Consider the following 16,242-nt stretch of genomic DNA (forward strand, 5'->3'; position numbering starts at 1 on the left):
ACAGTAGCTACATATAGGACATCTACCAGTTATACAAGGATGTACAAAATTCTTGCACACTCAAATAACATATCCACCCAATTGTCCCAATCCAGACTGTCTTAGTGATGTGAAAGAATCTGACAGGATTGGAAGTAACAGAAGCCCAGGAAAGGGCAGAGATTTTTGTTAATGAAAACAAAAATGGCATTGAAAATGGAACTATCCTACATCATCATCAATGATGAGATATCTCAATTTCAGAGAGAACAAAAATGTGAAAAAAAATGGCCAGTGACAATTGAAAGATACTATCAATTGTAAAATACACCCCAATTTCAGTGTTAAAATATTAAAAAAGCAAAAAAAAAAAGAAAGAAAGCATTTTAAAACAAAGGAAATATATTCTAATCTCAAAAGGTAGCTCAACTATGGGATAACAGATTTGTGAAGCACATCTCCTTGTACAAGCTCTTTGTTTTAGAGATAAGGACACTAAAGCCTTCATTTAAGTTATTAAATAACCTTACTAAATTAAAGCTCACACATCAGAAAGTTGATAACTACAATTACAAAGCTGGTTCCTTCAATGCTCGTTCTCCTGCCACTACCCAGATGCCTCCTTTAAATCCAAAAGAAGATTTACATATTAATTCCATATTAAAACTCTATTTTGACTTTCATATTTCTTTACTTCATTAACTCACTAAAAAATAATAAAAGTTAACCTTTAAAAATCAATTAAAGCTGGGTGAGGTGGCTCATGCCTATAATCCCAGCACTTTGGAAGGCTGAGGCAGGTGGATCACTTGAGATCAGGAGTTCCAGACCAGCCTGGCCAACATGGTGAAACCCCATCTCTACTAAAAATACAAAAATCAGTTGGGCATGGTGGCAGGTGCCTGTATTCCCAGCTACTTGGGAGGCTGAGGCATGAGAATTGCTTGAACCCGGGAGGTGGAGGTTGCAGTGAGCCAAGATTGCACCACTGTACTCCAGCCTGAGAAACAGAGCAAGACACCATCTCAAAAAAAACAAAAAAACAAAAAAACAAAAAACTAAGCTGGGTGCGGTGGCTCACGCCTGTAACCCCAGCACTTTGGGAGGCTGAGGCAGGTGGATCGCCTGAGGTCAGGAGTTCGAGAACAGCCTGGCCAACATAGTGAAACCCTGTCTCTATTAAAAAAAAAAAAATAGCTGGGCGTGGTAGCAGGCGCCTGTAATCCCAGCTACTAGGGAGGCTGAGGCAGAAGAATCACTTGAACCCAGGAGGTGGAGGTTGCAGTGAGCCAAGATTGTGCCACTGCATTCCAGCCTGGGCAACAACAGCAAAACTACATCTCAAAAAAAAAATAACAACAATTAATTAAGATGAAACGATGTTTAGGAAACTTCATTTCTTGCTTATACAAGTTTGTTTTCCTTGTTCTTCAAAACCAGTGAAGCAATACAAAGTTAGATAAAAGACAAAATTAGTAATCTCCCAGCCCCTTTCCATTCCTCTCCAAGGCCTCCTACAAGATGAGAAATGGTAACATATTTTTGTGTCCCCCAAAAACATAAATACAAATATATTGGAAAGGGTTTTGTTATTCTCTGTTTTTAGAAAACTAGGTTTAAACTTTACACATTGCTCTGCAACTTATCTCATCTAATAATTTATCAACATCTCCCCAAGCATCAATAACTAAAATTCTAACTCATACTTTTAAAAAGCTACATAAAAGTCCATTTAAGGGATACCCATAACGTGTTCACATATTTTTCTATTGAGGGAATGGCTATTTTCAGTATTACCATTTCAAACAATGCTGTAATGAGTATACTTGACGTATTTCAAGTGAAAGAAAAAAAACTATTTCTACACACATACTTTCCTTGTTGTCCATGTTTTGATTACTCCCGGTCTCATCATCATCCCTACCTCCCTTGCTCAGAGAATCATCCTCAGGGTCCAGTGTGATGACAGAGAGCAAAGTAACTTGGAGAATGTCAAGACAAGACATGTGATAGTTACTGTTGGTAAATTGGAAATGGCCTGTCTTGGCTGCCTCTCTCAGTCACTTGCACATGCTATCCCCCTCCTCCCCTTACATGTGCTCCCTGTTCTGGTCTCAGCAGTTGCTTCCAACTCAACTGATGTGAGCACAGCTAGCTACTTTGTCACACTCCCAACCCTGGCAAGTGCAGACAGGCCCAGGAGCTCTCCAAACAATTGGAAAGGAGAAGGAATACATTATCACTGTGAAATAATATAATACGGAGGTATCTAGAGTAAAATGTAAAACTCCCTCTTCATTAAGCCTCAACGCACATTTGCCAGTGACACTCCCCAGCTCAGAAGTGACCACTGTTAGAAGTCTGTTGTACAACCTTTCGGATTTTTCCTAAGCATGTACACATACAGATATATATTCACATACAGGTATGTGTGTTTGGTCTACATATCTGTAATCATACCATACAATATGTTCTGCAACTTGCCCTTTTCACGTAAAAATTTATTTGACATGTTTCCATACCAGCAAAAAACAGATTCCTCACATTTTTAATTAATTTTTTTTGAGACAAAGTCTCACGTTGTCACCCAGGCTGGAGTGCAGTGGCACTATCATGGCTCACTGCAACCTCAACCACCTGGGCTCAGGTGATCCTCCCACCTCAGCCTCCTGGTAGCTGGGACTAAAGGTGCGCACCACCATACCCAGCTAATTTATTTGTAGAGATGGGATTTCACCATGTTGCCCAAACTGTTCTCAAACTCCTAGGCTCAAACAATCCGCCCACCTTGTCCTCCCAAAGTGCTGGGATTACAGGTGTGAGCTATCATGGCTGGCAATTCCTTAAACTTTTAAAAGCTTAAAAAAATCCTATGTAAGAATGTGCCACAACTTTATTTTCCCATTTTGCTACATCTGGACATTTAGGTTGTTCACAGTGTTTTGCATGTCAAAGAATGCTGTATTGATAACACTGGCAGCACATCTCTAATTTTACACGCAAGCTAATATTTCTCTAGGATATATACCAATAATTAGAATTAATGGGTTGAAAAGCTTGTGTATTTTAAATGTCAACAGATATTCCCAAATTACCATCTAAAACTGTGTACTAGTTTATAGTCTCACCAACAGAGGATAAAAATTCCCATCTACACCCTTCTACCAATATATTTTATCAATATATAAGATAGAATATATTACTGTTTTAATTTATATCTTATTTCCAGAAAAGTTAAACATCTCCTCACATATGCAACTGTTCATTCTTATTTCTTATGAAAGGTATTACCATTTTGATTTTAAACATGAGGGTTCAGAGATGCTAGAGTGACACAACCAGTAAGTAGCAGACATCAAAGCTGTTTTTTTTTAACAATTTCCCATTAAAACTAGGCCTCTTTCTGTCAAGTGTAATTCCCCCTACCAGCAGCCAGCAAACTATGGCCTATAAGTTAGCAGCCCATATTTTGTAAATCAGGTTTTACTAAAACGTAGCCACGCCCATTCATTTAAGTACTGTCTATGGCTGCTTTTGTTCTCCAATGGCAGAGGTGAGTAGTTACAACCACATGGTCTGCAAAGCCTAAAATATTTACTACTGGGGTCTAAACAGAAACAATAACTTGCCTAAGCACAGTGACTCACACCTGTAATCCCAGTGCTTTGGGAGGCTGAAGAAGGTGGACTGCTTGCTGTTTGAGCCCAGGAGTTCGAGACCAACCTGGGCAACATGGCGAGATTCCATCTCTACAAAAATTAGAAAAATAGCCAGTTGTGATGGCATGCACCTGTAATCCCAGATACTCAGGAGGCTGAGGTGGGAGGACTGCTTGAGCCTGGGAGGCCAAGGCCGTGGTGAACTGCCATTGTGCCACCACATTCCAGCCTGGAAGACAGAGTGAGACTCCATGTCGAAAAAACAAAACGCACACACACAAAAAAAAACAAGAGTTAAAAACTAAAGAAAAGCTCAGGTCTGGGCACAGTGGCTCATGCCTGCAATCCCAGTACTTAGGGAGGCTGAGCGAGACCCCATCTCTACAAAAAATAAAAAAAATTAGGCTAGGCACGGTAGCCCACACCTGTAATCCCAGCATTTTGGGAGGCCGAGGCAGGCGGATCACGAGGTCAGGAGAATCGAGACCGTTCTGGCCAACATGGTGAAACCCCATCTCTACTAAAAATACAAAAATTAGCTGGCCGTGGTGGCGTGTGCCTGTAATCCCAGCTACTCAGGAGGCTGAGGCAGGAGATCACTTGAACCAAGGAGTTGGAGGCTGCAGTGAGCCGAGATTGTGCCACTGCACTCCAGCCTGGCGACAGAGCAAGACTGTCTAAAAAAATTTTAAAAATTAAAAATTAGCCAGGCACAGTGCTGTGTGCCTGTAGTTCCAGCTACTTGGGAGGCTGAGGCAGGAGGACCCCTTGAACCAAGGAGTTCGAGGTTGCAGTGAGCTATGATCACACCACTGCACTCCAAAATCTGGGTGATAGAGCAAGACCCTGTCTCAAAACAAAAAAAGAAAAGCTTCTCAGTGGGGATTAGTTATGGTCTAATTGGCCACAGCCAGAGCATGGCTATGTTACAGTGTGTGGCTCATTTTCAAATAACTTTATATGCAGTATAGGTCTGGTATATAATCCCAAAGGAAAGAGCCCAAAACACTCAAATGAAGTCAAAAGACTTATCTTTACTTATGGGTTGCAACACTAAAAGATTTTCTATGCACTACTCTTCGTCTTCCTTGTTTCTTTTCTTTTCTTTTTTTTTTTTTTTTTTGAGACAGAGCCTCATTCTGTTGCCCAGGCTGGAGTGCAGCGGTACAATCACAGCTTACCACAGCCTCAACCTCCCAGGCTCAAGCGATCCTCCTTCCCCAGACTCCTGAGTAGCTGGGACCACAGGCAGGTACCACCACACCTGGCTAATTTTTGTATTTTTTGTAGAGAAAGGGCCTTGTCATGTTGCCTAAGCTCATCTCAAACTCCTGGGCTCAAGTAATCCTGCCTCTGCCTCCCAAAGTGCTGGGATTATAGGCATGAGCCACCATGCCTGGCCCCTTATTTAATTTCATCTGGTTCCTATTGTCCTTCAATGATTTTGACAATGTAGTTCCTACCCACACACCACAATAATACAAAACCAAAGCAAACTCCACTATGTCTGCTGCTAAACACCCCCAACAAACACACATACACATCACACCACACCACACAACACAACACAGGTGTCTCCAACAGCTGAACATTTCCAGCAAGTCGAACAAACTGCTGAGAGCTAGGGCTCCTGACCATTGTGGGAAAGGAAGGCCAATTCTCCCCTCTAGATTGTACCCTTCTGAAGATCCTGGCCATGAAAGAAGTCATTTCTCCAGAGAATTTTAAGCCATTCAGTTCCTGTACGGCAGGCAGGAAAGGTGTCATCCTCCCCATTTCATCAGTGGAGGAACTCAGTGTAACTTGTTTCATTTCCTCTTACTTCAAAAGGTCATTTTAAGTAATAGGGTCATTTAGGTAATATCAGTGATCTTTTTAATTTCTCCTCGCATTCTCTCCCAAATTTTGGTTTTACAAAATAATGGTTTTAAAAAAAAGCTATCATACTCTCCACGAAATTTAACTTAATCTAGAATTTTGAATGAGAAATTAATAATCAAAGAACAGTGCATTTTAGGCCAGGCACGGTGGCTCACTCCTGTAATCCCAGCACTTTGGGAGGCCAAGGCGAGCAGATCACCTGAGGTCAGGAGTTTGAGACCAGCCTGGCCAACATGGTGAAACCCCATCTCTACTTAAAATACAAAAAATTAGCTGGGTGTGGTGGTATGCACCTGTAATCCCAGCTACTTGGGAGGCTGAGGCAGGAGAATCGCTTGAACCTGGGAGGTGGAGGTTGCAGTGAGCCGAGATCGTGCCATTGCACTCCAGACTGGGGGACAAGAGTGAGACTTCGTCTCAAAAAACAAACAAAGAACAGTGTATTTTCTTACACAAATAAACAGGTATTAAGTGGTTCTCTGGATAGGAATTTGGCAATACAAATCAAAATTAATGCCTATAATCCTAGCACTTTGGGAGGCCAAGGTGGGCGGATCACCTGAGGTCAAGAGTTTGAAACCAGCCTGACCAACATGGAGAAACCCATCTTAAAAAAATACAAAATTAGCTGGGCGTGGTGGCACATGCCTGTCATCCTAGCTACTCGGGAGGCTGAGGCAGGAGAATCGCTTGAACCTGGAACAGGTGGAGGTTGCAGTGAGCTGAGATTGTGCCATTGCACTCCAGCCTGGGCAACAAGAGCGAAACTCCATCTCAAAAACAAAACAAAACCTTGATATTTGGGCCAGGTGTGGTGGTGGCACATGCCCAAAATCCCAGCACTTTGGGAGGCTGAAGTGAAAGGACTGCTTGAGCCCAGGAGTTCAAGACCAGCCTGGGCAACATAGTGAGACCTCATCTCTACAAAAAATAAAAAATTAGCCAGGCATGGTGGTGCACACCTGTGGTCCCAGTTACTCGGGAGGCTGATGTGAGAGGATCACTTGAACCCTGAAAGGTTGAGGCTGTGGTGAGCTGTGATCACACCACTGCACTCCAGCCTGGGTGACAGAGTGAGACCCTGTCTCAAAACAAAGAAACAAAGAAACAAAAATGTTCATATTTGGCTGGGTATGGTGGCTCACACCTGCACTTTGAGAGGCCAAGGCAGGATGATCTCTTGAGGTCAGGAGTTCAAGACCAGCAATCTTCTCGCCTCAGCCTCCCAAAATGCTGGTGCTAGGATGATGGGTGTGAGCCACTGCACCCAGCCTAAGATAGTAAATTTTGTTACATACATCTTACCAAAACTCAAAAAAAAAAAAAAAAAAAAAAAAGCTGGCTGGGTACAGTGGTTGAAGCCTGTCATCCCAGCACTTTGGGAGGCCAAGGTAGAAGGATTGCTTGAGCCCAGGAGTTCAAGACCAGCCTGGGCAACACAGTGAGACCATGTCTCTACAAAAAATTTAAAAATTAGCCAGGTGTGGTGGCATACACCTATAGTCCCAGCTACTCAGGAGGCTAAGGTGGGAGGATCACTTGAGTCGGAGCCTGGGAGGCTGAAGCCATAATAAGCTGTGATCATACCACTGCACTCTAGCCTGGGCAACAGAGTGAGATCTTGTGTCAAAAAAAAAAAAAAGGAAACAAAAAGAATTAAAAAAAAAAAAAATCTCATGTTCTTTCATCAAATAATTCCAATCACAGAAATAAAAGTTTAGGAAATAATCTGAAATACAAAGATATATGGACATTAATAGAATTATTTATCATTCTGAAAAACTGAAGGAAAACTAAATATCTAACAATAACTTAAATTATGGCAAGAATATACATATGATGAAATCTTATGCAGTCACTTAAAATGTTTTAAATAAGTTTGGCTGGGTACAGTGGCTCACGCCTATAATTCCAGCACTTTGGAAGGCTGAGGTGGGATGATTGCTTAAGCCCAGGAGTTCAAGACCAGCCTGGGCAACATAGTGGACTCCACTTCTACAAAAAATAAAAATAAAAAAAATAGCTGGGCATGATGGCATGCGCCTGTAGTCCAGCTACTTGGGAAGCTAAAGCAGGAAGATCACTTGAGCCCAGGAGGTCAAGGCTGCAGTGAGCTAGGATTGCAACTGTACCACTGCACTCCAGCCTGAGTGACAGAGCAAGGCCTCGTCTCTGGGGGGAAAAAAAAAGTTTTAAATAATTTTAATGACATGCGGAAATACACAAGAAATGTTGAATTTTAAAAGCAGGATATAGGCTGGGTGCAGTGGCATATGCCTGTAATCCCAGCCCTTTGGGAGGCCAAGGCAGGTGAATCGCTTGGGCTCAGGAGTTCAAGACCAGCCTGGGCAACATGGTGAAACCCTGCCTCTACAAAAAATACAAAAATTAGCCGGGCATGGTGGCATGCACCTGTAGTCCTAGCTGTTTGGGAGGCTGAGGTAGGAGGATTGCTTGAGCCCAGGAGGTTGAGGCTGCAGTGAGCTGTGATCGTACCACTGCACTGAAGCCTGGGTGAGAGAGTGAGACCCTGTCTCAAAACAAACAAACAAACAAAAAGGCAGGATAAAACCATTATGGTATGGCCCCATTTTTAAAACTATATATACAAATATTTATAGACAGATAGATATATCATATACATATTTATCCCTCTCCCCATATACTTGTGAGTTTGTATATGTGTATGTATACGTGTAAGGAAGTATACCAAATAATGTTCATTTCTGAGTTGTGGAATTATGGGTGCCTTTTACTTTCTCCCTTAACACATTATTTTTCATGTTTTCTAAATAGTACCATCATATACAATTAGGAAAAAATTACTATCATATTGTTTAATCTAGTAATCTATTTGTAGATATGTATCATAACAAAATAACCAAAAACGTAGACAAAAACTTATGCATAATAATGTTCATATAAAGATACACAAAAAACTATTAATAAACAATGGTTACTTCTGCAGGGCAGAATTAGGGTAAAGACTTATTTGGGGACTTATTTGTTATATCTATTACAAAAATGATTTGAAAAAAATTCCATTATTATTTGAAAAAACCTGAAAGCATATAAAAATCCTATATGATAGACTATTATGCAGCCACTGCAAATATTTATGAAGAGTATATATAAATTTATATAATGAAAAAATGGTAAATGGGGAAAAAAGCAGAATATAAAATTTTAGGTAATATATGATCTGGAAATTGCAAAACCAGAAATATACAAGCACAAAATACTGAAAGAAAATAGGCTAAAATAAGAACAGTAGTTTTCTCCAGATAGTGGGATTATGGGTGATGTCAGTTTTCTTCCTTATACTTCTCTGCGTTTTTCACATATCCTAGAATGAATATATACTATTTTTCAATCAGGCTTAAAAAATGTTTTTGGTTTCTGCCCTATAATGAAAAGCCTGCTCCTTGTGTGAAATTTTATCCACAAAGGATTATCAGTAGTAAGCAACCCACTAGCAAGAAGACTGTTCATAATGTATATGCCTAAGAAAATCATCTTTGGTGGGTCAGTGAGATCAGTTTAAAGGGACACAGCTCTGACCACTTCCTGCCTTCTTGCTTTTGGAGTTGTTTTAGTAAATATAACTGAGGAATCAAGTTCTCAAACATGAGATGCCTGACAAACTTTATACTGTACTGTAAGAACCAGGACCACCACCTTCTCTCAACCTAACCTCTAAGACTTTACACTTAAGAATAGACAAGACCGGGCCAGGCGTGGTGGCTCATGCCTGTAATCCCAGCACTTTGGGAGGCCGAGGTGGGCGGATCACCTGAGGTCGGGAGTTTGAGACCAGCCTGACCAACATGGAGAAACCCCATCTCTACTAAAAATACAAAAATTAGCCGGGCGTGGTGGCACATGCCTGTATTCCCAGCTACTCGGGAGGCTGAGGCAGGAGAATCGCTTGAACCCAGGAGGCGGGGGTTGCGGTGAGCCGAGATCACGCCTATAGCCTGGGCAACAAGAGCGAAACTCTGCTCAAGAAAAAAAAAAAAAAAGAATAGACAAGACCTAAATAACATAGATTGGGTCATGTTAGTCTGTAAATCAAAAACACTTAATAGCTAATTACATGAAGAATAAAATCCAAATTTCTTAGCATAACGCTTAAGGTTCTCTAAGATCCAACCCTCAAATTTCCTTCCCAGCCTCATCTTCAGTTCATTCCCTAAAATATCCTCTACCTCAGGCACATTTTCCCCATACATGCCAGGCATTTTCCAAGCTGTGTGCCTTTGCCCATGGTGTGACCTCCATTAAATGCCCTGTCTCCTAAACCTACTGAACTCCTATTCTTCCTTTACAACCTGGCTCAAATGCCTTCTCCCAAACTCTCCTTATCGCCCCCACAATCAGGAACAATTGTTCTTTCCTCTATGTGCTCCCATATTGCTTGTTCCTCTACAAACTTAATTACAATCCTCCCTGGGTGGATGCTAGCTGTAATACTTGTTTCATTTTACTAAACTCCTGGAGGGCAGAAACCATTTTAAAATCATTTCCACTCCAGCACACTGCTTGCACACAGTAGGTACTAAATATGCTGCCTGAGTAAATGACAGCCAATTGGCCCTTATCTGAATTCTTTCAGTGGTACAGCCAGGGATGGCAAATTGTCAAAGAAGCTAGTCCCTCTAATTGCAAGTTATACATATAGCATGAGTGACCAGCAGAAAATGTCAAGGGCCTGCCACTTTAAGAGGACTGGCAAGATGACTATGTTTACACAATCCTAATTAAAACTAAAGGGCAATGAGGGAAAGAAGAGAAATAGGGAGATTAAGAGGTGTGGATTCTACAGGTCACCTCCTCTTCTTAGTGAGCTTGCTAGGCACTAGGCTGGAAGATCTGAGCTACAAAGTAGCCTATTTTATCTTTGGGGTAGCCTGTAGGATCTAAGTATTGAAAAGCAACTGATTAGGCCACTTTGTCCTCCAGCAACTGGCCCTGCTCTTGGGCATTAACTTCCAACTGGTACACAAGGCTTTTTCTCTAAATGAATCCCACTGTACCAATCATTAGGAGAATCCCTTTAAAAAAGGCTTGAAATTAATAACAGCAGGAAACAAAGTCTCTCAATCCTCTGAATCACAATATCCACACTGTCCATTTTGATGAAATTCACCCCCACCTCCTTCAAACAATAGGTCCTACCAAGGAATGACTTCTCTCAGGACCAACATGTCCTGTGATTGTTTTTCAGGAGCAAGCTTCCAGTGCCTGCTTCTCATTAAATAGCTACTTAATGTCTGGTCACCCAGCTGTGACTATAAGTAGAGAGTAAAGTAACTATAATTTAGGAGGTAAAAAGGAAATTCCACTCCTACCCCAAGTCCAGTAGTCAAACAGCTTAGAATAGACATTTCCCTACCTCAAACCTTCTTAGGCTTATCCAATTTTCAGATCTAGAATTTTTAGCATCTCTTAACTCTTTCCAATATAAAAATGAGGAAAACAATGTTTAGAGTAAGAAAGAGAATTGCAAATGATTATACAGTAACTTAGTGACAGAATCTTTTGACCAGGCTGTCTAACACCTCATTTAACTGATGAGTTTTCAAGACCACTGTTTCCAGGAACCAGTTACAGGGCACTACAATATAATCAGCTTAATTTGCATATATTCAAGATAACAGCCCCTAGGCTTGACCCCTTCACCATCTTCCTGCCTACCTTTTTTCAAACCTACAACTGCTAACAACAAAAAAAAAATCAATGTAGTGATTTAATACATCATTTCTCCCTAAAAAAAGACTGGAGCTACCAAACCATCTGCTTCAGCCTCACCACCTGGGATTCATCTTGATTGATTTGGGTGTGTTGGTGGGCAGTGGCTGCCACAGCCTGAAGAACTCTTCCAACTCTTTCTGGGGGTCTTCTGGAGATGGGACTGCAATGGCTCCTCAGCTGCAGTTTCCTATAGAGCAACATGTTGAAACACACTTGTTCCCTCAACACACTTGTGTTTCAGCCCTCAACACACTTGTGATTTGGGAGGAGTACCAGGAGAAAGACCAGTTTTTGGCAGGGCGCGGTGGCTCACGCCTGTAATCCTAGCACTTTGGGTGGCCAAGGCGGGTGGATTGCTTGAGGTCAGGAGTTCAAGACCAGCCTGACCAACGTGGTGAAACCCTGTCTCTACTAAAAATACAAAAAATTAGCTGGGCATGGTGGCACATGCCTGTAATCATAGCTACTAGGGAGGCTGAGGCAGGAGAATCGCTTGAACCCGAGAAGTGGAGGTTGCAGTGAGCTGAGATCCCGCCATTGCACTCCAGTCTGGGTGACAGAGAGAGACCCTGTCTGGAAAAAAAAAAAAAAGAAAAGAAAGGCCCGTTTTCTCCATTATCTAGTCACCCCAACCTATAAGCAAGCATATGCACAGTCACTATAAAGGAAAGTGACTTGTTTTCCAGCAGACATTTCTAATCTTATTAAATCAAATGAAAACTGCAATCAAAATACTCTCCTTAGGAAGTTATTTACTTATTCTAACAAAACACTTCTTTGGGGGCTGCCTTTAAAGTCTACTCCATGTGAGACAAACAGAAAAATTCGGTGTTACTGTTTTATAGTCACACCTCATCCTTCACCAAAAAAGGTATTGCCTTGCATGAATCTTTGGCTCACGGCATCTTCTGGCTGTTTCTAAAAATTGAATCCACCAAGCTAAGAGTAAAGATTTGCTACCTCTGAGGATATTCAAAAGATTGGCTCAGAGGCAGTCTGAGGCAATGACACCATCACCAAAGGAAATCTAAAGGCTGAGAACACAATTACTTTGAAGGGGTCAAACTTAAAAACATTCTAATTGCCCCATAATTACAATCAAGGGGGCAAGACATGTACAATATCTGTCACATTTGTTCAACTATTATATCACTTTATAATTACACATTATATAATGATAAATTTTGGCCCTGGAAGAAATCTTCAAGATCATACAATCCTAACTGTCCCTTTTTACATATGAGAAAAGTTCAGTCCATTGAGGTTAGGCAATTTGTCCCTGGTCACACATCTGGTTAGCAACAGTCAGGATGAGAAACCCAGACACCCAAACTCCCAGCATAATGCACCCACACATACTTATGTATACAGCTCCTCCTCCCCTGCTTCTCGCTTCCTTCACTCCCCTGATCAAAAAGGACAGAAACAACTTGGGACACTAAAGCACACCAAGAATGGTTCTGAAACCCAGTAGCAGAGAAATGATGGCTTAAAAACCAGGACTTCTCTGCAGTGGCATCAATGGCCAATGTTTAGTGTCTGGCTCACAAGAGTTCTGGGCAATCTACCTCAGAGCAAGGGCCAATGAAAACCTCTGGACACCACCCTCCCACAGTTAGAAAAATATCTTTATTAAACCTCTCTGCTCTCCTCCTACAGTAACCTGTTTGCCTCAAATAATTGAAAGACGATCACTTTGAAGAATCTGGGTCAGGGAAAAAGTAAATGGTAGAGATCCTGCTCAGGACAAAGCTGACCTATGAAAAACTAGAGGGCAGAAACCATTTTGACTTACCTCCTGGTGGAAGCCTCCACACACTAGAACAGGGTGATCTCCAGCAGTCTGGCTTAGAATTAGTTTCCACCTAGGGAAGGGGCAAAGGGACAGGAATGAGTATTCATTCCCCTAACCCACCCACTCTTAGTCAGCTCAGCCTCACATTATCCTGGGCAATCCCAGCGTTCTGTGGATCAGACAGCAAGCAGAAGGGAAGCCATGCAGGCCAGGTCAATGGGGTGAGTCAGTGGCAGAGCAGGAAGAGTCACTGGGGCAGAAATTCTGGCCTTCTGTGGCAAGACTGCCAAGCCACACCCACACTTGGTCAGCACTGTGAAGGCCCTGCCCTGTTAGGATTTCAGTCTTTAAGCCAGAAAGCTTCTTCTTCAGGAGGCCCCACACCACTCTCATTTTCAAGTGTCTCTCCTCCTGCTCAAAAATCTTCCACAGTTTTCTTCTCCCTAAAGCATCATATCTAAATTCTTTGGCTTAACTTTCCAAATCCTCCATTATATGGCCTCAAGTCATTTATTCAACCTTATTTCCCACTATTCTACAGAGTATACTCTGAATTGATCAAGCCAGTCTTCCCACTTCTCTCTGCGTGAGCCAAGCCTTTTCTCATTTCCCTGCTTTCAATTATCCAAGAGTGGTAAATTCAAACATCTTCAGGGGTCAGGCAGGTAACAGAAACAAATTATCCAGGCAAGGCCCAGTGGCTCACAGCGGTAATCCCAGCACTTTGGGAAGCCAAGGTGGGCAGATCGCTTGAGCTCAGGAGTTCGAGACCAACCTGGGCAACATAGTAAAACTCCGTCTCTACAAAAATACAAAAAATTAGCCAGGTGTGGTGGAGTGTGCCTGGGTCCCACCCACTTGGGAGGTTGCAGTGAGCTGAGACCGTGCCACTGGACTCCAGCCTGGGCAACAGAGCGAAACCATGTATCCAAACAAAACAAAACAAAACAAAATGAATGATCCAGTGGGGCACATGGCAGATCTAGGAAATGCTGCACCCTCCTAAAGGCATTCAAATATTTTAATTCAAATATTTATGTAGTGTCTCACTGTGAGCATCATGATAACCTTTTAAATAGTTATTAATACTCTATCTTGCAAATGAGAAAACTTCCCCAAGGTTAGGTAACTGGCAAAATGCTGGGCACAGTCTCTAGACCGGTCTGATGCCAAAGCAAGAGCTCTACACCATTAGGCTTCTAGCAGTGCAAACACCATGGAAGATACAGAACCCTCAAAGTCACTTTTCATGATACACAACCTTAATAGTAGGATGGGAAGCCCAAATCACAGCTTATCTAACCATATCCCAACTGCCTCCAATTCTGTTCATTTTCCAAACCCCATCTTTCTGCCAAAGTATCTCATTCCTAGTTATCCAAGTCCTACTGAATTCCTTCTTCTGTAAATTCCTATAGGGTTTATAGATTAGACAACACAAATAAGTGCTAAATTATATACTGTCTTGCAAAATCAGATACTGCTTCTATGTATTTTAGTGTCAGCCTCATCAATCAAACTATTGTATTAATCTATATAGTTCTTCTACCAAAAATGCCTAACCTGAATCTAATCAAGAAGAATCAGACAAATGCTATGAAAGACAAAAAGGCATTCAGATTAAAAAAGAACTGTTCAAAGTTAAAGCAGACTAAAGACATGATAGTCATGACAACTAAGTGCATAAATACATGCATGATCCTTCAATGAATCCTGAATTTTAAAAAACTCAATAAAAGACATCATTGGGAAAAGATGAGAAATCTGAACAAGTATTATATACTGGATGTATTGAATCAATGTTAAGTTTCCTGAGTGTTAATAGTACTGTAGTTATATAGGAAGATACCTTTTTCTTAGGAAATACTTGCTGAAATAGGGATTAAATAACATGATATTTACATCTAACAGTCAAAAAGATTCAGAAAATGAAGGATAAATAGAGAGCAAATTTGGCAAAATGTTAATAGTGACTCTAAATGAGAAGTATATAAGTATTTGTTACATTATTTTGCAAAATATCTATATGTTTGAAAATTTTCAAAATAAAATAATTTAGTAAAGAGGGAAATCCTGTATTATATACTTTTTTATATACTCAGCTCTGTGACAGATATAATAGGCACTCATTACATTAGTTATCTGCTCACTACCTAAGGAAACTGGGCATTTGGAGGTCAGCAATCAGACAGAGTCCACTTTGCTGCAGCTCATGAGGGGTAGAGTAGGAAATTCTTAGGGAATAAGAGGTTTCTCCAAAACTCACATTGTCACACCACAGGAAATCTAGAAAAGCAGGCAATTACCTCACTCCTCATTGAGGCCATCACAGAAGTACAGGCACTGAACAAATGCCCACTCGCTAGGCAGAATGCAGCTGCTGCCCACACGTTAGTACCCAGTGGTAAGGTGGATACAATGTGACCTCAGAGGACCAAGAGTTGAGGTCACATTGCATCCACCTTGCCACCAGGTACCAAAAATTTGACAACCTGCAAAACAAGTGTCTCTGGCCAGTCACAGGAAGGCACTCAAGTATCAAATAAACATGCCTGAAATATATGCAGTCTTTCCTCCTCACCAGATAAACCAGTCCTCAGCTGCAATAAGGCAGAAGAAATCTGCCAGGCTGAATCACTGGTATTTCCTGTGCAGACTTCAAAGAAACTGGCCCTTCAATAGGACAGAAAGGGCAGGCGACACAGCTGCCAACAGAGGCCTCAACCCAGGAGCATGCTATGCAATAATGCCTTCTCTCCCTTCTACAGCCATCAGATACCTCATTTTTACTTCTGCCAAATGGCCCCTTATTACCGCGACTGATTACCTAATAGCCAACCCTTTACCTTGGTTCTCTCCTCCCATCAATGAGACCCAAGATACTGGCCTTTCCAGACAGCTCCTCCTCCAATTTGCCAGAGGAATTGTCAAAACTATTCCCCTGGCCAGGCGCGGTGTCTCACGCCTGTAATCCCAGCACTTTGGGAGGCCAAGGCGGGCGGATCACACTGTCAGGAGATAGAGACCACAGTGAAACCCCGTCTCTACTAAAGATACAAAAAATTAGCCGGGCGCGGTGGCGGGTGCCTGTAGTCCCAGCTACTCGGGAGGGGAGGCTGAGGCAGGAGAATGGCATGAACCTGGGAGGCGGAGCTTGCAGTGAGCCGAGATCGC

General features: G+C 41.8%; 1 protein-coding gene across 6 annotated transcripts in view; it reads right to left on the reverse strand.

Annotated features, from left to right (window-relative positions):
• Positions 1-16,242, reverse strand: part of NUMA1 (nuclear mitotic apparatus protein 1) — a 77,692-nt gene that overhangs the window by 53,808 nt on the left and 7,642 nt on the right. For all 6 annotated transcript variants that reach the window (XM_055356676.2, XM_055356665.2, XM_019036343.4 and 3 more), the window contains exon 2: positions 13,069-13,138. The gene's annotated coding sequence lies outside the window, so the exon portion shown is untranslated. The remainder of the gene's footprint in view (positions 1-13,068; positions 13,139-16,242) is intronic.

The sequence above is a fragment of the Gorilla gorilla genome, chromosome 9 (genome assembly GCF_029281585.2).
Source record: "Gorilla gorilla gorilla isolate KB3781 chromosome 9, NHGRI_mGorGor1-v2.1_pri, whole genome shotgun sequence".
NCBI lineage: Eukaryota > Metazoa > Chordata > Mammalia > Primates > Hominidae > Gorilla > Gorilla gorilla.